This window comes from Emydura macquarii, unplaced genomic scaffold, assembly GCF_026122565.2.
Source record: "Emydura macquarii macquarii isolate MOO-44397 ecotype Brisbane River unplaced genomic scaffold, CSIRO-AGI_Emac_v2 contig_1253, whole genome shotgun sequence".
NCBI lineage: Eukaryota > Metazoa > Chordata > Testudines > Chelidae > Emydura > Emydura macquarii.
The window spans coordinates 5,976,991-5,997,643 of record NW_027131390.1 but is presented as its reverse complement, the minus strand read 5'-3'; the positions used below and the strand labels follow the sequence as shown (position 1 = coordinate 5,997,643).

The window sequence follows — 20,653 nt, the reverse complement described above, 5'->3', positions numbered from 1 at the left end:
GGCTGTTGGTAATCTGGGGGGGGGGGGGGGAAGAGATGCTGCTGCTGCCGCCTCTTCCCTCTCCTTCACAAGGTTGATGCAGGGTTTCCATGAAGAACCCTTCCCCCACACACTGGCTGTGTCCAAGGGGTTAGCATACACCTTGGACCTGAGTGGAATTTGGTCAACTAGATGCCAGAACAATTGCAACGTTTTTCTTCTTAATAATAATAATAATAATAATACATTTAAAAAATCTGCTGTTTCCAATCTAGAGCATATCATTTAGCCAAGCACAGGTGTCAGGCTGTAATGAACTCTTTACCTGAAGGTGAAATGTGCCCAGCAATTAGTATATATTAGGGCCTGTCTAATTTGGAATGTTGGATGAGTACATGCAGAAAAGTAGCCACTCTGTGTGTGCCTGTGCTATATCTTTTTAATAAGCAATGTTGCTACCCATTTCTAATGTATCTATCAACTGCCTTAAATATTTATTGATATGAAAGAGTGGGGGCTCTTACAGGTTAATCATACAATGTTTTTAACCTTCCATGAAGGGAAATCTTTGTTTCTGCCTAGAAACAAACCACCACCACCACGTTTTTCTGGTATTTTATTGGTTTGTTTTTAGCAACCCTAGCACATCTTGACCAAAGCCAGGTACTTCAGTTTCAAGGCTTGACACCCTTTTCACGTATTCCTTTTTTTCACTTTTTAGTTTTTTGGCTTCTAAGGTCATGTTAAAACCATTGCACTGTGTAAACTTGTTTTTGTGTTTAATACACTTTTTAAACTGTTTTTTCTCGTGTTATATGGTATCTATTGTCTTCAGAATATTGTTTTAAAAGTATTTTTCTTGAATTTTTTTTTGGAAAATATGAAAAATCTGTAGTCCAGATGTGTCATAAAACACTACACTTCCCAAAGAAAAATTTCTTGCACTGAATGGTCTTTTCCTTTTAAAAATATACTTCACTGTAGAAGTCTAGTAACAATCATTTTTTTAATGACCTTGTTTACTAAAAATGTATCAAAATAATTTATCAAGAAAGAATGCAGGAACCTTTCAAAGGAGTTGTTTTGCATGATTTAGAACATTATAATCTTAAACAAGAAGATTCTGTAATGCTTGCTCCTTTGTGTTACATCTCCAAATTTTCAATGTAATTTAAGTGTTTAATTTTTGTTCAGGCTGCAAATCATTCTCTTTATATGCACTCATTAACTTACCTTATATTTCCTGGTGCATATGTACAGCTTGTGTGGCATACTCATATGTTTCAAAACAATGAGGCAAACACATGCAACTGACTGTCATTGGGTTACACGCACATAAATTGTTTCTGAGCATGCATCATAAACTATATATGCCAAAACCCTGAGGAAAACTACATTTGCATGAGACTTTTGTGCACAATTTAGAACTGGCATTAGTGTCTACATTCTTAATCTAGATCTACACTTCAATTGACTAATATACCGAAATCATATCTCCCTGCGTAGTATCTAATATTTACCAGAAGTTTGATATCTTTGTAACAGTGTGCAGCTACAGTTGTGTTCTTTGAACTACTTCTAAAGTGCAGGCAGAACCCCAAGGTGGTGAGAAGGTTTATCAATTTCTGTATCGAAGTTCTCTTCAAAGGCTCTGGCTACTGATTTCCCATTTGAATCCATTTTTCTTCAAAGCCGTTGAAGTTTCTTGTGGTGACTGACAGTGAGGACATAGTTAACTAAATTTTTAAAATAGATATAGCCATTCTTAAATTAGACTGGCTGTTCTATCTGTGTACCAGAACTGTACTCTGACTGGAAACTAGAGGAAGGTTTGCCATTGCGCGTGTGTGTACACTTCTGGGTTGGCTAACCAGCCCTAGAAAGGATGAATTCACATGATTTGTTTTGGAAAGATTTTCCTGTGTCCCTTATTCTGTAAAATGTATTGTGGAGTTTAAGTACTGGACGCACACACAGCTCTCTGAATGCTGTTTCCACACTAAGTGATGATGGAAATTATTTTCATAGTTTGAATTGAGTATCAGCCTTTCTCTTTATACTTTTAAACTTTGTATCAAAGAGGAAAACTTAATTATGCTCCAGATAAGACTTTTTTTTTCTGCTCAGTGTTTTTCAACTGGACTTGTAAGGTCAAATTCAGACCTAGCATAATCATATGAAACTCCAGTGAAGTCTGTGGTATTACATCTACTTACACCAGCTCTTAACTTGGTCCATGAAGTAAGTCTTGATTAAAATAGAATCATGAACAGTTATGCCATGGGATGTAGAACCTGGCTGGGAAATAAGACATGCATAGTAAGTGTTCTGTACTTGTGTTAAGTATAGTAGGTCAAATTGTCCACTCAGTTACACCTGAGCAACCCTATGGACTCCAGCAAGATAATAAAACAGAGGGAAGAATTTGGTCTCTACCTTAAACATAACTGCTTTCTTTTGCATCCTCCCTGAAGAGGGAAGCAAGTATTGGCTTCAACTCGTTAGTGCCCTCCGTTTACAACTACTTACTTAGAGCCCTAGCAGCAGCTGCTTTTTAAAAATAGTTAGGTAGTACCAGAAGCAAAGTTATTTCAGCCTAAGTCATCAATATGCAGGAACACTGTGAAGCAAGGCATATGCACCCTTAAATTGTGCAAAATGCCACAGCAGATATGAAAACATTTAAGACTCAAATGGATACTGATGAAGAGTCTTGTTCTGTATTGGGGCTTTGTCAGGATCATCCATTTGGGTCTTAGATATTTTGTTTTTTCTTTGTTAAACTTTTGGTTGGGTGAGACAAGCTTGACGATAAAGGAACAGGGCTCTAGAGTCTGATCCGAAGCCCTCTGAAATCAGTGGGAAAGCTCCCACTGGCTCCAGGTCCTGATTCCTGGCAGAACTTCTGCTGTCTCATATTCATATACCATAACCTAGACACTTGCACAATCTTTTGGATGAGATGCAGCAAGCTGGGGATTCCCACATACCTGTCTCTGCTGAGGACACTGGGGAAAAATCCCCCAAACCAAGGAAATGGATTGTTCCCCTCACCCCCAATTTTAATTGTGCGGTTGCAGAACTTCACACAACAAGGTGATCAGTCTGTCTTCCTGTCACCTGCCTTGGTTGCAAGGTTTGATAACTTTACACAGAAGTTGGATAGCCAATGCTGGCTATATATGCTTCATCTGAATACAAAATAGAGGGAGTATTTTCAAAGCTGACTGTTCTCAGACTGAAGCTCTGTTGAAACAGTGACCATCAAGGTGAAGATTTTGGAAGGGTGAGTAGTGTTTTAGCTTGGTGCCAGCAGGAAACAGAGCACATTCCAAATTCAGGTGCCTGGCAGAAAAGTCAGAATTCTGGGAAAGTTGCTTCTGATAGTCCTGTTTGTAGGAATGCTCTTTAATACAGTATGATCCAATATATGATTAAAAGCTGTATGGAAAGCTGAGCAAAATAAAGAAGCTGATCTCAACAATTGTAACACTTACTGATTCATGGGACAATTCCCTATTTTAAGGACACAAAATATAGCGGGGTAAAGGCAAGACATGCTGCTAATGTTCTGATCTGAGCCCATTAACTCAAAATATATTGCTGATGAGAAAATAAAATGAAAAAGCTGTAGGTGCCTAAGCACTGTTGTTCTGCCAAATCTGGTCGCGGGCAAGAAGTTTCTCTTTAACAAACGTTTCCTTGCCAATTTTGGATCCTAGAAAATAAAGCACTGGCAGATTTCACCCGTGACAACAGCTTGACACTGGATCTCGGTTCTCAGTTCTGGTAGATCACTGCCCATGAAAGACTGGGTTTTATTATGGCCAATTGATGCAGTGGTCAGTAGTAACAGAAGCTGTGTTTGTATCTTAATCACTTACTGGTACTTGGGAATTAATGATTAAACTTGATTGTATTATTTTGTTTCCTGCCTATTATTATTATAAAGGCACCTGCGTCCCTGCTACTTGAGAATTTGAGACCTCAGATGTACTTGACAAGACACCTGCATCATCTCTTAGCTTTAACCTTGTTCATCTCTTGGCTTTAGCTCCCCATCCATTCAAAATTCCCATTCACATAAATAGGAGTTCTGTGTGTCTGGCTGTGGGATTGGTTCCAATTAGTTGGCTGTTGTTAACATATTCATGTTTGGAATATTTACAGTAAGAATCTCTTGTTATAACTCATTATCTCTAACTGCATTTGGTTCTGCAAAAATGCAACTCTTTTAAAGATGTAATAACTCCTAAATCTTGAGGTGGGATTCTCAACATGCAACCTCTGTCTATAGGACACTAGCCATTTAAAAAAAATGGAAATCACCTTTAATATGAAGGTTCCACAATGTTTTCACAGTAGATTCAAAATTCCTTTTCTGTATTAGTTGGAAGAGTCTGCATTAAGTTGACAGTTTTAGACCCCAGTTCTAAACTTTGAGACTTAATAATCTTTTAACTCACAAAGCTGGTACCTATGATGAAGAACTTGCTGATTGTACAGAAGGCAATGTAACCCTGTCATCTTCCTATAACTAGGATTAGAATGAAACTTAAATTAATCATGTATGCCTCCCAGCAGGTTACAAAATCTTGCCTTCAAAAGGAAACCCACAAAATAAAGGAAGCCAACAGGAAAAAAGGCCCCTAAGAGGCATGCAAGGAGCTGTCAAAAGGGATGAGTTCTCACATCCCGTGCAGATCCGGCAGAAAGGCAAAAGCATGTGACTCTGACCTTAGGCAGGTGTGTATTCTCTTGCCGCTCCCAGTCCTCTGAAGATTTATCTTTAAGTGTTTTTTGTGTAGCTTTTGTTGTGATTTTTTTTTCCTACAGAAGCTGTGATATTACCTCTGTGCTTTGGGAATTTTTATACAGCAGTATAGTCTTGAGTCAAATGGATGTTAATTTCCCACACCTTTTTCTGCTACAGTACATGTAAGAAACAGAGGCAGTCCCAGTGTATTCTGGTTTTCTTTCCTTTGGGGAAAAGCTTAGCAAATATTAGTGGTCAGTCCCTCCCAGCAAGCAGTGAACATACAAAACCTTAGATTTCTTTAAAATGTTTTATTAGTATTATCGTCCTATATACAGTGTCTTAGATTTACATGAGAGACAAGGTAGGTGAGGTAATATCTTTCACTGGACCAACTTCTGTTGGTGAAAGAGACAAGCTTCAGATCAGACCTGAAGAAGAGCTCTGTGTAAGTTCAAAAGCTTGTGTCTTTCACCCATAGAAGCTGCTCCGATTTAAAGAAATTACCTCACCCATGTTGTGTGTCTCCTATCCTGGGATGAACACAACTCCAAAAACAGCAGATATTAAATTTACATGGCATTTTATAAACATTTATATTAAGATCCATTTCCCACTTCAAAGAGCCTGAAGTCCGAGACCCTGACCCTGAAAACATTTACGTATGGAATTTTAATTTTCTTTCCGCAGATGAACAGCCCCGTTGACTTCAGTGGAATTACTTGTGTTCGTGTTTTGCAGCTTTGAGGCCTTAGTGACTAACTTCAGCTTTGGTATGCTTTGCGTTCAACAGTTTCCTAACTGAAAACTACTGGCTTTCTAACCACATTGTCCCCCTTAGCGTAGCTTGACGTTCTGGAAGTTCACCTGAAAAGAAGCATGTTTACGGTGTATGTGCTGTACCACTTCACTTTTTGATGCAGGATGATATTTTTATCATCTCTCTGTGGTCACTTAGGCAAGAGATTTGTTTCTTGTTACCTATAATCCGGCTGCCTACTTGATGTTTGTAATGTCTTGTTGAGAGTAATGTGTGTGACTAGGGCAGGGGCCGGGGGGAGACTGAAAAGCCCCATCAGACAGGGAACAATTCAGTCTTGTCAATGATGAAAGCGTAAGGCAGGGTTAAGGCTAAGGTCTCATTCTGAACATAATTAGTTTTGCCAGAGCTGTGTATGCGGCGAGGTTAGTACGAGAGGAAGGGAGGGTCGGTGGTCACTGAGCACTTCTAACGTGTTAATAATTGGAGTATTGCTTTGGGCGGGAGAGATTGATTTCACTCAAACGTAATGGAACCAGGGAAAGCTGAAAGAGAGCAATCAAACAGCCACATGTCTGCTCTGGGTTCCATCTCTCACGTGTGTTACAGGCTTGACAACATTAATTAAACTAGAGTGAGGGAGTACCTAATACCTCTAAGGTGATGATGGTTGTAACTACTATATTTTGTGGTGAATCTAAATTCCCTAGCTCATGGGTACCCACTTGAGAAAACCAGTAATATTTTTAATAGCACCACCACCAGCAGCTGTCTTAGTTCATCTCCTCCCCTGAGCTACTAAATGACTAAGGAGAACAAAAGAACTTGTGACAGTAGTCGAATCAGTACCACGGTGACAGTCCCAATCTGGAGTCTCTGGAATATATCTCAGACACCACATGTTAGATTTATGAATGAAAGGAAGAGAAACTGTTTAAAAAGCAATCTGAGAAGCCTAAAAAGGGGGAGGGGGAAGGATGGAGGAGAGAAGGGGGAGGAAAAATGAGTGGATGGAGGAAAGTGCTACTGCTTTGGTTCTGTGGTGTGCAGCCTTTTCTACCTAGACCTGTCTAAGACTGTGCAGGCCATATAAGAATGAGATGTTGCAACAGTGAACCCACTACCTGTATTTTTACACCTGGGTACCATCTGGGAGCAATGGATCAGGGGGAAATTCACTCTTCTGAAGGGGCTCAGTGCAGGCTTGTGGAACACTTAGTCCCTGTAGTCCCACGGGTGCCGGGCTAGGAAATGCAGCAATATGACCAGACCATATTGACGGCCTTCAGTGCCTCCCCTTGAACTCACTGTTAAAGACCAAAACCAACAGTGAAAATGTGAATCTAACGAGACCTAGAGGTCTTATGACTGATGTTACAACTCATGCTTGTATGATTTCTGCAAAACTGGGCCCTCCCCGGGAAAGTAAGTAATCACATAACTTATAGTAGAGGATTTGTGGCTGTGTTTCAAGTTTTTGAGCCTATGGAGTAGAGGACTAATATTAGAGCCGGTAGAATTTGTAAGCATCTTTCTTTCTCTCTGCAGCTAATGTGGCTAGTATTTTTGGTGGCTCTTCCATATCAAAATCTGTCCACAGATTTTTTCGCTAACGAATATGTTTTAAAACACTTAGGGCAGTGGTTCTCAACTTTTTCAGACTACTCTAGCCCTCTCAGGAGTCTGATTTGTCTTGCGTACCCCAAGTTTCACCTCACTTAAAAACAACTTGCTTACAAAATCAGACAAAAAAGTGCAAAAGCGTCACAACTCCCTATTACTGAAAAATTGCTTCCTTTCTCGTTTTCGCCATAGAATTCTAAAATAAACTGATTGGAATATAAAGGTCGTACTTCCGTTTCAGTGGGATACTTGAGCCTGTTGTTCACTTGTGAGCCTCATCATTGTGGAAGGCAGTGAAGTGACAGCAACAATGAAGTTTTTCTCCACATTGAGCCTATTCCTACCCTTTGTCTTGATGGCAGTCAGAGCAGAAAATGAGACTTCACACAGATATGTTGACCCAAAAGGTAACAGGCCATTCAAAATATGGTTCCTAAGATCAGTGTGGTCTCTCTGTACTCAGGACTGGCGTTGGACGGTGGCAAGCAGGACAATTCCCTGGGACCCCATGCCACGGGGGCCCTGTGAAGCTTAGTAGCTCTGGCTTCAGCTTTCTGCCCTGGGCCCCAGCAAGCCAAATACTGGCTCTGGTGTCCCCATTAAAACGGACTCACGACCCGCTTTGGGGTTGCCACCCAGTTTGAGAACCCTAGATTACAGTACATAGAGCAGTAGAAACAAGTCACTGTCTGTATGAAATTTTAGTTTGTACTGACTTCGCTAGTGCTTTTTATGTAGCCTGTTGTAAAGCTAAGCTAATGAGTTGATGTACCTTCGGATCAGCTCTGTGGATCCCCAGGAGTATGTGTACCCACAGAGGCACTGACTCAGGGTTTGAGCTCTCTGCAGAGGTCACTTTGGTGTGAGCAGCTGCACTCACTTGAGTGAGGTGATAGGACTTCTGGGTTCATATCCCATGGTTTTTGCTGTTACAGTATGCCGACCTGCTCTGTGATACTTTCCCAGTGAATTGTGGGAGAACGTGTTGGTCCTTCTGGGCACACCGGGGGCTGGGAGAGGGTGGATTTGTAGGAAGGTGTTGGAAGGCGGTTAGCGCTTGAGTGGCTTCGTTTGTGACTTCACTGCAAAGGGGGTGGGTTAGCAGCCTGAGCATAAGCAGCACTCAGGCTTTAGCTCGTATCCTCGGAGGGGCAGGGTGTGAAGCACTACCTCTTTCAGGTGAGATGATCTTGTATGCGGACAGGAACTGGGTAAGGGGTGACACCTGAGTTAACTGTAGAAGCCTTTAGGGAATCATAACTGTAGTCTAGTGACTGGTGCAGGTTATGTAGTGCAGCTAGTTACTCTTATGGGAGGAGGCAGGGAATGAATCAGGATTCTGACTGAATCATTTTGTGACCTTGGGTAAATTACTTCACCTCTCTTTTCCTCAGTTTATCTATCTGTAAAATGGGTAGATTAATAATATTTCATGGGGCGGGGGGGGGTGAAAGTTGTGAAGCTTAATGGATGTTTCTAAGGCATGTTGAGATCCTCAGCTGAAGAGTGTGTTGTTAATTTAAAGTTTTGGCTTTTTTTCTTTTTCTGCTAGTTACTTTATTAAGGGTAGGCTAGGAGGCAGCCAGGGGAGGGAGAAAAGAGACCCTTCACGTCCTAGACTGGAAACAAGAAGTCCCTCCCCTTTATGCCAGTAATTACTTCCTTGGCTTAATTTTAAATTCTCCTCAAACATTGTCACTTCTAAAAGGAACTTATTGGTGGGAACACCTACATTCAGAAAAGACTGTGCTGGTTTTTACTTGTACATTCTGATTACATTAGAATGATTCAGAAAAGATAGGCCTGATTTTTAGAGGTGCTGAGCACCCGCCACTCTAGCTGGAGTCAGTGCATGCTCAGCTCTTGTGAAAACCAGACTCGAGATCTGTACAATAGTTCAGGTTCTTCTGTTTTATGCTTATACCCATTTGTGTGTGTAGATGCTCCTTGCTTTGTGCACTGAATCCCTGGCACGTTTTTTTGCTGTAGAAAGCAAACTTCTCTTAAATTAAAAAAGTAATTCAAATTCTGCCCCATTTCCCCCCCCTTTACTCAATGAAAGTCAGAATGATAAAGGGTGGAAATGAAGTGGAAAAGAAAGAGTAGTAACAAGGGAAAATACAAAGAGGGTTAGATGAGGAGTCTATTCTGTAGTGCTCACTTCTCTTTCACAATCCATAACAGTCTCTACTCTGCTCCTACCTCAGACCTGTGCTACAACATTGAAGGAGTCCTCATAATTATTTTTCATTTCCACCACCGAATGCTGTCTCGTCTGCCAAACAGATTAAAAAATGAGAAGGCAGCATTCTTCTGAGGCTTTGTGCTCCAGGCCACGTTTTCAGTACTTGCCAAAAAATGAAAACGTGAGTCAGGGCCAAATCGTTTTGCCTGACTCAAGCGAAGAGTTCCACTGATTTCACTTGGAATACTGCGGTGATAGGGCCAGCCAGGCTTGTTCCAGTTCTTCACACACATCCGAGATGAGATGTAAAGCTACTTACATATGCAATTACAGCAATTCATTTAGCTTTTTGTGTCAGCTGCTTTCACAGGGCTAATGCACAGTCATTGGACTTCTGTCAAGACTGGGTCAGAAGCCTCGCTTGAAATTGTTAACCTTTTTTTTTTTTTTTTTTTAAATTAATTACAACAATTTGGAGCTTTGAATATAATTTTAAACTTCTTCCTTCTAAGATCAATACAAAATAAAAACTATGATTAAGAGCCAAAAGTCTAACAGGGTTAAAAAAAAGAGTTAGATAAATTCCTGCAGGCTATTAAATTCAGTGGCCGTTAGCCAAGATGGTCAGAGACTCAATCCCATGCTCTGGGTGTCCCTAAACCTCTGACTGCCAGAAACTGGGCCTGGACAACAAGGGATGGATCAGTCGAATAGCTGCCCTGTTCTGTTCATTCCCTCTGAAGCACCTGGCATTGGCCACTGTTGGAAGACAGGATCCTGGGCTCGATGGGCCACGGGTCTGACCCAGTCTGGCCGTTCTTATGTTCATAACCAAGAAGAGTTTTTAATTAATCTTACAATGGTTACTGCATGCGAATGATATCTTTATGGAAGGGGGGAAACACAGAACAAGGGAGGGGACTGAATCCCAAACTTCTCTCTGGCTTACTCATATGAGGGCTAGAACATGAGGAAATTATGTAGCTTTAACTCCCGGCAACAGGCTACTGGGGAGGAAACTGAGCAATATGCATCCTCCTCCCCCCTTGCCCCCAGAGGCTTCACTGCACCTTCCAGCCAGTGGCACATCCCTCTTTGTATGAGGGCATCCCATTTAACACATGCAGCGTTCCTTTCACTAACTCAGTGGTTCTCAAACTGGGGGGTCATGACCCCTCAGGGGGTCGTGAGGTTATTGGGGGGGGGGCATGAGCTATCAGCCCCCGTGCGTGCTGGTAAGGATGAGGGGGATCATCACTTTTGTGGGGGGGTCATCACAGCCTGAAATATTTTCAAAGAGGGTCCCAGCAAAAACAGTTTGAGAACCCCTGATTGGCTGGTGGCTGGCCTGGTGCTGCCTACAAAAGCAGCCTTTTTTTTTTTTTTTTTTTTTAAAGTCCCTGTTTCACCTGGCACCACTTGGTAGCTTCACTTTCAGTTTCATTGGAAGGAAAACCTTGTGCAGATTCTCAGTGCTAATCTAACCAGGTTACAAGTTTCGTCTCTTCATGTAAACTCTGATCCCAAATGTGTTCCTTGTTACTGGGAGTAACGCAGTTAGAGTTAAATAACATACCAAGGATCACAACATGATTTGCAGGGGGAGGCAGAGGGAAAATACTGCTTTACAGATTTGGGTGCAGTGACTTTCATAGAGATAGGAAGGAAAAAATATTAACATGAAGGAGTGGAGAGGAAGAAGCTGAGATTAGAAGTGTTCCAGAAGTATTTTAAATGGATATTCTTTTTTTCAGGGTAGTTACGTGAGAGGAGAATGGACAGGTAGCAATGAGAGCAGAGAAAGGGGAATAGGTAGAACTGGCTAGGAATTCCATTTCCAATTCCATTTCATGACAAGTCTTGAGATTTCAAAATTTGTATTTGTTCATCCTAAGAAAAAAATAAAAACCTTTTAAAGATTTTCACAAAATGGAAATGTGTCAAAAGCTCTGTCTGTTTGGATCAAAAGGCCAGGTTTTCAATCTCTCTCTCTCTCAGGTCCAGGGTGGATTTCAGAGAAACTGTTCCATCAAAACTTTCACTGAAATTGTCTGAAATGGCATTTTTTTGACAAAAAATGTTGCAATGAAAAGTTTTTCTGCCAGTTCTAGGAATGCGGTTAAGAGGTTAACATGCTAAAGTGTGTGGGAAAGTATTAAACGAAGATCTTCAAATGACTCAGTGGCTTGGAGGGAAGCAGGAGGTTATGGAGTGGGGAGGCTTTGCGTATGTACCTTTTGAACTGTGAGTACTTTATTTGTGTTATTGTATCATTACATTCAGAAAGGAACAACATCCAGCTGCTTTGAGTTCAGGGGCAGACTGAGAGGAGGCCAAGATTGATGGAACAAGGCAAGGAATAGGTAGTGTGATAGGATGGAAGAAGTCCATGTAGAACTCTGAATACCAGAAGCTGAGCCTTGTTTTGGTTCTGGAGAGAGAGATGAAGCAGATAAATATAATGAAATGGGAGAGATTATGGGAGGGATTATGGGGCTAATGAATGGTTTGGTCACAATATTCCCTAAATATAGAGTATGGATTTATGAAGACCATAAAGGAAGCAAAGACAATAGTTGACTTATATCAGGAAGTGATTTAAGATAAATAAGGATTTAGTGTAAGCAGGGTCACAGCAAGGATGAATTCTAGCAGTTACCCAAAGTTGGAGGTAGGCAAATTCCCAGGTCAGGGAGATATGGAGGGAAAAACTAGATTATGGGTCTAGTGTGACTTCAGGGTTTTTTGATAATAGGAGAAAAGATACGGTACTAAGCTCTTCATTGCCATGAGAAGGTGAAGTCGATGGAGCTGTACCCACAGAAGCCACTGGTGAATGCAGTGCCCTGGATATGAAGAATCTTCGTTGGTACATCAGACTACGTCAGGCTTTTAAACAGCAGAATGTCTGCCTGAGTGGAGGAGCTCAAGTTGAGTTCAGAACAGGTTCTAGTGCACTTGAGCTCATCTGACTTCCTTTTTTTTTTTTTTACACAAGACAGAGCAGAAAGCAGGCAGCTAACTAGAGTGACACTATAGTCAAAAGTATTTCATGTAATTCTAATCCTCCACCAAGCACCATGTAGATGTAGGATCTAGTAGAATCAATGAAAAATCTACATCGCAATTTCTGTAGATCTTGGGTAAAATGCTGTGATGCAAAGCCCACTGCTGTGAAATCTAACACAGGTAAATTACATTCTGCCTACTCTACCTATCCTTCATAGTTTTGGAGGAATGCCTCTCTCTTAACTTCTGTTAGCTCTGGTCTACACTTATCTGGCAATTCGGCGGCAGTCAACAGGAGTTGCGCAAGCTACAGAGAGTAGCTTGCGCAACTCCTGTTGACTGTTGTGCATCCCTTCTGCGCGGTGTCTTCACTGCCCTGCACAGATGGGAACCATGTTTCTGTTGACGCAGCGCTATGCCACTTGAGATGGTGGTTTTACAGTATCGACTTCTTGATCGATTGAGTGGGTCTTCACTGACCGCTCAATCGATCCAGAAAGGTTGATCTGACAGTGGCAACTTTGCAACCGTCAGTGTAGACATACCCTTACAAATAGGCTAGTGTGGTGTTGGTTCAGAATGATTGTTGTGTTTCTGCCCCAGAGTTGACTCCATGTCACTGATGGGAAAGGTAATATCATATCAGTATCATTCACGTTCTTCTCACACTTGCATTTGTTCAATCCCACTGAAATTCATGGAGTTTTTCATGGATGTAAAGGGAAATGGGCACAAACACAAAACTCACAGCTTATAAAATACGTTAGATACTTTCAGGATAGAAGATGATACATACATGTAACCTATACACATTTTAAATAACGCATCTACTCTAGATGATGTGCAATTCACTTGGTCACATGTTAGTGTTATGAGCTGGGTGAAATCTTATTATGGATTGGATTAAAAACACTGGTTTTTGGGGTTGACACCCCCTTTTGGGGTTGACAGGTGAGAATTCACCCTTCTGTTAAAATAACTGTAAATATAAGACCCACCTAAGAGACAACAGGGGTGTGTGTGTGTGTGTTGTGTGTACACACCCACCCAAGAGCTCTTGTGCTGAGGTGGGGTAGGCGTATGTGGGGGAGTGAGAAAACACACACATACTGAAGTCACAGACAAGAACAGAGAGAGGCAGAGAAAAAGAGAGGCCAGAAAAGCTAAGCAGTAAGCTGTAAGCACAGAGTGACCCTGGAAAAAGCTAGAGAGTGATCTTTGGGTCTGGGGTTAGCTGACAGCCCTCCAGCCTCCTTTGCTAAGAAACTGGTCCTTTTTGTTCTTGGTTCCTTCTGTGCTGAGACCCAGGCCTCTCTAAGTTCTTTGTAAATAAACAAAACTTCATAAAAACACGTAGCTATCACCAATTTCTACTTCCAACTGGAACATCCCAGACATTGACTAGTCACGAAGGTCAAAAAGGGGCAACGCTAACGATAAACCTCCTACTATAAATACATTTGAAAAGATGGTTAGGTGCGGAATGAAAGTAGAGGAGACACCTGTTATGCTTATGAAATTCATATTGGATCTATACTTCTTCCAGGAACGCTACCAGTATTGGGAGCAAAAGCAATGGGAGGGCTGACTCCCCTTCTCCAAACAGCGACAAGCTGTTATCTTTGCTCATGCAAGCGGTGTTTGCTCACAGAAGTAAAGCGTGGGCTTGAAGACTAGATAAGCAAAAGGAGGTCTGACTTGCATTTAAATTTTCCACAAACTTTAAATATTTTTTCATAGTTTTCTTTATTCAGTTTTGGTCTTGTTTAAAATCATATCAAAGTAAACTCTGACCACGTTCATGTTGTGCTGTATGGAGGACTTCACATTCTGAATATTTGACCAATGGACAATGTGCTGGTTTTATCTTTAACAGCAAAACCAAACCCCTGGATTTGGTAGTAGAACAAGAGACGAAGCTGTGTATGACCCAGTGAAACATTGGTCTTGGCAGCCAGAGCTCAGGGACTTTAAAACATTCATTTCTGTCTAGTCTAGTTTTTCCCCACCTTAGTCTTCTGCAGTACCTTTGTCTTTTCAGTGGTGTCTTTGCAGAATCTGTGTCCTGTGTCATGCATTCTCCTATTGACTCAGACACAGCGGGAATGAAGATCTGATTCAAATGGAGGCCACAACTTCTGTACTTAAATATGTTTAATCCACACACCCTAGCAGCAAAAATGTTGCAATACGGTGTTCCAGCCTAACCCTCAGCCCAGGCAGTGGGGAGGACAACTCAACCTTCCCACCCCACTCCAAACAAAACCGTATGTAGTTAGCACTCTTCACCCCCCCACCCTTCCGGGTATGAGGGTTCAGGTTGTAGGCAAGGGGGGCGTTGCACCTAATCTATACCAAATACTGAAGCCTAGATCTTGCTACAAACAGGATATAGACCCTCATTCCATGCTTCTCTGGGTCTGCCTGAGATCTGGCTCCCTTTTGATCACAGACTCTGCATGGGGCCAGGCAAAGTTGAGACGGATGTGGAAAGATGCACGGAATCCAACCAGTCTTCACTACTGAACTACTAGGCTGAGGTGGGAAAGGTGAAAAAACTATACAGCCTCATTTGCCAGTGAGGGAAAAATTCCTTCCCTTCCCTCAGAAAGGCAACTGGTGTAATGCCCATAGTCGATCTGGAGGCTTGGTGGGGCCTCACTCTGTGTAAGGTGGTGGATCCAAAATGGACACAGTATTTGTCCACCCAGCTCAGGAGGGGTTTTAATCCCCTCCAATCCGTTCTGTTTGGCCCTTTCCATGCAGCCAAGGGGCTTCTGTTGCAGAGAGAGAACTCTTTGCCTACCACGAGGAACCTGAGATGCCCATCAGCATGCAGACCCAAGAGGTGGCTTCAGCCTGGCTGGTCCAGCAAAGCCCTCCCACTCTTCAGACAGAAGGGGACAGTTAAAAGAAATGCATTTTTTTAAATGGATCTTTTGGCTACTCTACTTGAAATGTGATAATATTTTGCCTCGTCCACCTGAGAATCCCAAAAGTATTTTACAAACAGGGAAAGTGATAAGCCTTGCCATTCCCTTGAGAGATGGGGGAGTATTAGCATCTCCAGTTAAGAGGTGGAGAAACAACATCACACAGAGGGTAAGTGATTTGTCCAAGGTATCTCCAGCCAATCTGTTGTATAATGGAGACCAGGTCTCCTGATGCCCAAACCACAAGAGCTTCCATCATCCCTGTGTTACATGGTGACACATTGTACCCCATGTACACCCTTCTGGTGTGATTGTGTATCATTCATGTTCACCCTTACAGTGTAGCTGGATATTGCCTAATGCAAAGTATGTCATGGAAGGTGTGTTTGGAATGCTTATGACATACTGAACATTATTGTTATGGTAGCATGTTTCCTGCACTGTCACCTATGTATAGATATGAAGCTCTGCTATGTAATATTCCCGAATGTGTCTCTCACACGGCTTGAATAGACCAGGCAAACCCAAAGCAGAGTGAGGGTTCACGCCTTGCAGATGCATGCGTACAGGAACAATGGACTGGGCTGAGTGTCTGATAAAGTGACACTCATTTGACTCAAGCGGAGGAAATCATGGCCATTGCCAGACATGGGGGTGACAAGAAAACATGTTAAAGGCAGAGGCGTTTTTGTCTCTGGAGCTCTCGCTTCATAGATGGATTCCAAGGAACAAAAAAGCAACTGACAGACTGCCCACAGGGGAATTGGTGGGGGGAAAGGTTGAAGGAGTCAACCAGCCTGTTATGGTAAGATAACATCAAAGACTGAAAAACCACTGAAGTGTTTAGTTTAGAATGCGATTTGTCTTTTAGTTAATTTGATCAAACCTTGACTCATATTTTTCTGGCTTTTATCACTTAAAATCTTGCTGTAATCAATAAAGGTATTTGTTTGTTTTATCTAAAGCTGTGCATGTGGGTTGAGTGTGTGTAGAGACTTCACTTAGAGTGACAGAGCTGGTGCATATCAATGTCTTTGATAAATTGATGGACTAATGTAATGAGCTTGCAGGGTGCAGTGTACAACACTGAACCTGTAAGATGGCAGTTCCCGGGGTTGCATCTGGGACTGGGGGTGTTTGCTGGGGCTCAATCCCATGAGCGGCTGGCCAGAAGCATTCTTTCAGTAGGTCAGAGACCAGTTATGCACAGAAGGGTGAGTGTGGGCGGTTCACACAGCAAAGAAGAGTAAATTGCAACCCAGGAGTGAGGGATCGGGGTGACACAGCTACACCCCAGTCCAGATTGCTAGGGGAAATGTTACACATGGTTAACCAACACTTGGTTATCAAAATATTTATTTGTAATTCCAATGGAAAATATTGTTTTCACCAACAGAGCAACTTTAAAAAAAAAAAAAAAAGCCAGAATTATTCCATCATCTATAATGGTGTTAAAATTAATAGCCTGTCATTTTACATCACTGTTTAAAAATAAATTCTGTATTTGAGACTTTGTCTTTGAGATAAAGAGTAGTAATAATGTCAGACTGTAGTGAAAGCCCATACAGATTTGACAACCAACAGCATAACAAAAAGGAGGGCAAGGGCTTGATCCTACAAGTTGTTGAGTGTCCTCAATTTTCATAGCTGAATTCACTGCGCACTCGCTATGAAGTCTAATATCAGTGAACATCACACGCTTTGCTGTCATGTCTTGTTTCCGCTAGTGCAGATTTTTACACTGAAGTGTATTTTAGAAGGAGAAATTGAGGGCGTACGTGTAATAGAGGAAGAGAGTGACTAAGGCTTTATAAAGGAATCAACAAAATGCAATTCATCTTATTCTGAAGTTCGAGTCTGCTGTTTGTCAAAGCAGTGTCACCGTCGCTAAGCAGAAAAGAGAATGCACTATTTTTCTTTCATAAAGTCATGATAATTGTTACTATTCATTCATCAGCAAATTATCAGATTCAGGATGAAACAATTGCCCTATTCTTTTACACATCTTTTATAAATACTTTAGCCTACTCAGTAGGCTGACTTAAATAATTACACTGTTTTTATTACTGCTTTAAATACATTTTAATATTCCTATGAATGATTTTTTTAGGTTTGTGGTTGAATAAGTCTTTGAATAATAGGCTTTGATAGCTGGTTTGATATTAATATGGATGACACTGTATGAAGAATAGAACCCGAATAAACATGATCAGCTTCTTAATCTGAAAATGTTGTCTTCCCTGTTACGTGAGTGTTGGAATAGACTACAAACTAGTGTTTACTGATCTTATGAGGTACTGAGCAGACGTATTTCAGAGGGTGTTGAGGGTGCTCAGCACCTCACATTATTGACCCCGTTCTGATTAATGACGTTAACTGATATGACTCTAAGCTTGATGATGCAACGCTAGCCTAGCACAATATCCTTATACAAAACTCCTATTAGAAGTCAATCGGTTTGGTTGTAGGTAAGCAATATTTGAGCTTTGTACTGAGGCCTAATCCTGCGCCTTCTACTAATGTGAGTAGTTCCTACACACACAGGTAATTCCAGTGACCACAAGTGGGTAAGGGCAAATAGGCTTTAGTGCCTGAGACCCGATATTGCCAAGCCCTTACTTACACGAGGAGCCCTATGGGGGAAAAGGGTGTTTACTTTTCCTTACGGGAGTTGGGGAGGCAGGTTTGGGCTTTTAATTTGCATGTCCAATGATGATACAATTTGAAATAATAAAGCACATGAAATATTACCTGTTGGTCAGTTGGAGAGCCTTTAGAGGAGGTCCGATATCCTTCATCTGCTCCTCGACCTATTCTGCCCTATGGTTCATAGTTTAGTGGTGGGATTAGAATATCTTTCCCACTGGGAATATATCAGAGCTGAGTAAACCAATCACCAATATCTTCTTTTCTCCTCTCCCTCTTTCCTCCTCGACTTCCCCGATTTCATAAATATTGTCACATCTATTGGTTCAGGTGTCTTAAGGCCTGATTTTTGCCATAAGTGACATGTAACTGTTTGATGTCATGGGTCTGAAACATGAAATTTCTCTACTAGCTGCTGGCATTGGGTGTTTGACCATATATATTAAATGTATAAACTACATAGAGAACACTTCTCCTTTAGAAGATTTAGAATGTTTCCTCGAAAAATATCTTCTAAGTAGTATATTGTAAAATAGTTTTGATTTTTCAATATCTAGATGAGCATAGGAGCATTTTTACCTACTTGAGGGCTCAAATATAATTTTTTTTTTCTTATTTTAAAGTGATGGTCTTTGATTTGTTGACTTTTATTGACAAAAATTCAATATCTGTGTTTACAAGGTACTTGGCTGGATTTACAGACTTGGCCTTTTGGATGAATTCTTATGCAAAATCAAGGTCAGCTCATGATTAGGCCTAAATGAAGTAGTTTGTTTGTGAGCATCACAATTGCTAAAACTCTCACTCGCCCTATGGAACAAAACCAGATCTACCTTCATTTTGAATGCCCAAGTGGCATTGCAGTGAAACAGGATGGCCAGTTCTGCACAGCATTACATCCAAGATATAATTAATTTTTTGTCACCAAGTTGAGGAAATCAATTTCAACTCTGCATATCAACAGCAAGGGTTTGATGTAAACAAATTGATCAGGGCACACAGGTGAATGAGATGGACACAGGGATGGATTTTTAAAGCAGAAGACTACAACTTTAACTTTACATTTAATGACGGGGAGAGGAGTACGTGCTAAGCCTCCACTTGCCAAAATACCAATGGTGTATTTGGTATTAATGATTTCTATGCCAAAAAGCTAATGCTCACGGGTTAGGTGAAGAGAATTAACCCTAGGATTCAGCCCGACTTTCAATCATCTGGCCCTCTTCCCTACAAGGGGAATGAGGGTACATGGAAAGGATAGATCAGTCTGCAAACATTTACATTCTCCCTTCTTTCTCCAGACTAATAGGCCCACCCGGGTCTCATTTACCTTTGTCTGTCTGTCACCTGCACTGGCCACATCTTGTGATGAAATGACCAACTCATTTATAAACTTAACGCCTAAATCCTGGCCTTGCTCCTTATTAACCTAAAACAAGGCATCCAGGATGCTGCGAGGAGGGTAAAAAAACAAACAAACCCCTCGGTCATCCCGATGGAGAAATTCCTTCTTGTTTTCAAAAACTGATCACAGACCCCCACTGTCTTGGAAATGCCATTCAAACTGCCCCTCCGTTGTAGGCTGTGGAGGACGGGCCAGCAATCACAACAGAATGGCAGCTGCGTGCCAGGAAGGCTTCCCCTACAGGGAAGGAGGAGCATGAGAGCCCCACAGCCCAGGCAATAGCTGCAGGGAGAGGCAGAGAATTCTCTCCTTTTCTCCCTGTCTTCCTCACCACCCAGGCAGAATCTCCACATGGGTTCTAGGTGGGCCCCAAAGCAGCCTAGTCTGCCCTTCCCTTTCCCCTTCCCCCTCCTGTTAGTACCCAGGGATTGTCTTTTCCCTGCAGGTCTGATCAAACATCCACCCACCAGAGAGATTAGGGGTGAGGGAAGTCGATTGTAGCTGTTGCCTGTATGCTAAGAATACGTACGGTTGCCACCAAAGCTAATGAATTTGTCATGTAGCACCTACAGTGAGACTCCCCAAAGTCACTATAATACAGTAGCCACCATTAAAAGTCAACACTTCCAACAGTTATCACTCTGCATGGGGCCAGGCAAAGTTGAGACAGATGTGGATGTGGAAACTACTAAGCTGCATGGGGCCAGGCAAAGTTGAGACAGATGTGGAAAGATGCACGGAATCCAGCCAGTCCTCACTGCTGAACTACTAGGCTGAGGTGGGAAAGGTGAAAAAACTATACAGCCCCATTTGCCAGTGAGGGAAAAATTCCTTCCCTTCCCTCAGAAAGGCAACTGGTGTAATGCCCATAGTTGATCTGGAGGCTTGGTGGGGCCTCACTCTGTGTAAGGTGGTGGATCTAAAATGGACACGGTATTTGCCCACCCAGCTCAGGAGGGGTTTTTTTAGTCAACCCAGGTTTTTTTCTTAAATTTTATTCAAAGATTTTCTGCCACAGACAAAAAACTAGAAGTAAACGTTGGATCAAGATGCTTAGTTTGACTTTCTAATATGTGGATGTGTATCTAAGTGGCATTAAACTTTTTTTTTTTGAGGGGGGGAAAGGGGAAACAATAGTCCTGTTTTATCATCTAGAACATTTCAGATTTTAGGGGGCATAATGCCTGTTGCCTGTTCCAGGAAGAATCATGTATCACGCTTGGGGCTTACATTTTTTTGGCATTCCTGCCTCCCCATGCCCCGCCCTAGATTTGTGGGTTATTTTGTGGTGTTGAAAGCAGTAATTGTAATGATTCCTCTCCCCCCACCAAATAATCAGTAGTATTAGTTTGCATGA

General features: G+C 41.8%; 1 protein-coding gene across 4 annotated transcripts in view; it reads left to right on the top strand.

Annotated features, from left to right (window-relative positions):
* The window catches only part of FGF13 (fibroblast growth factor 13), a 318,358-nt gene that overhangs the window by 3,669 nt on the left and 294,036 nt on the right, over nucleotides 1-20,653 (top strand). Inside the window, exon 1 of one of the 4 annotated variants that reach the window (XM_067548079.1) lies at nucleotides 978-3,265. The exons of the other annotated variants lie outside the window; for them this stretch is intronic. The gene's annotated coding sequence lies outside the window, so the exon portion shown is untranslated. Of the gene's footprint in view, nucleotides 1-977; nucleotides 3,266-20,653 lie in introns of those variants that run through there. 4 annotated transcript variants of the gene reach the window in all.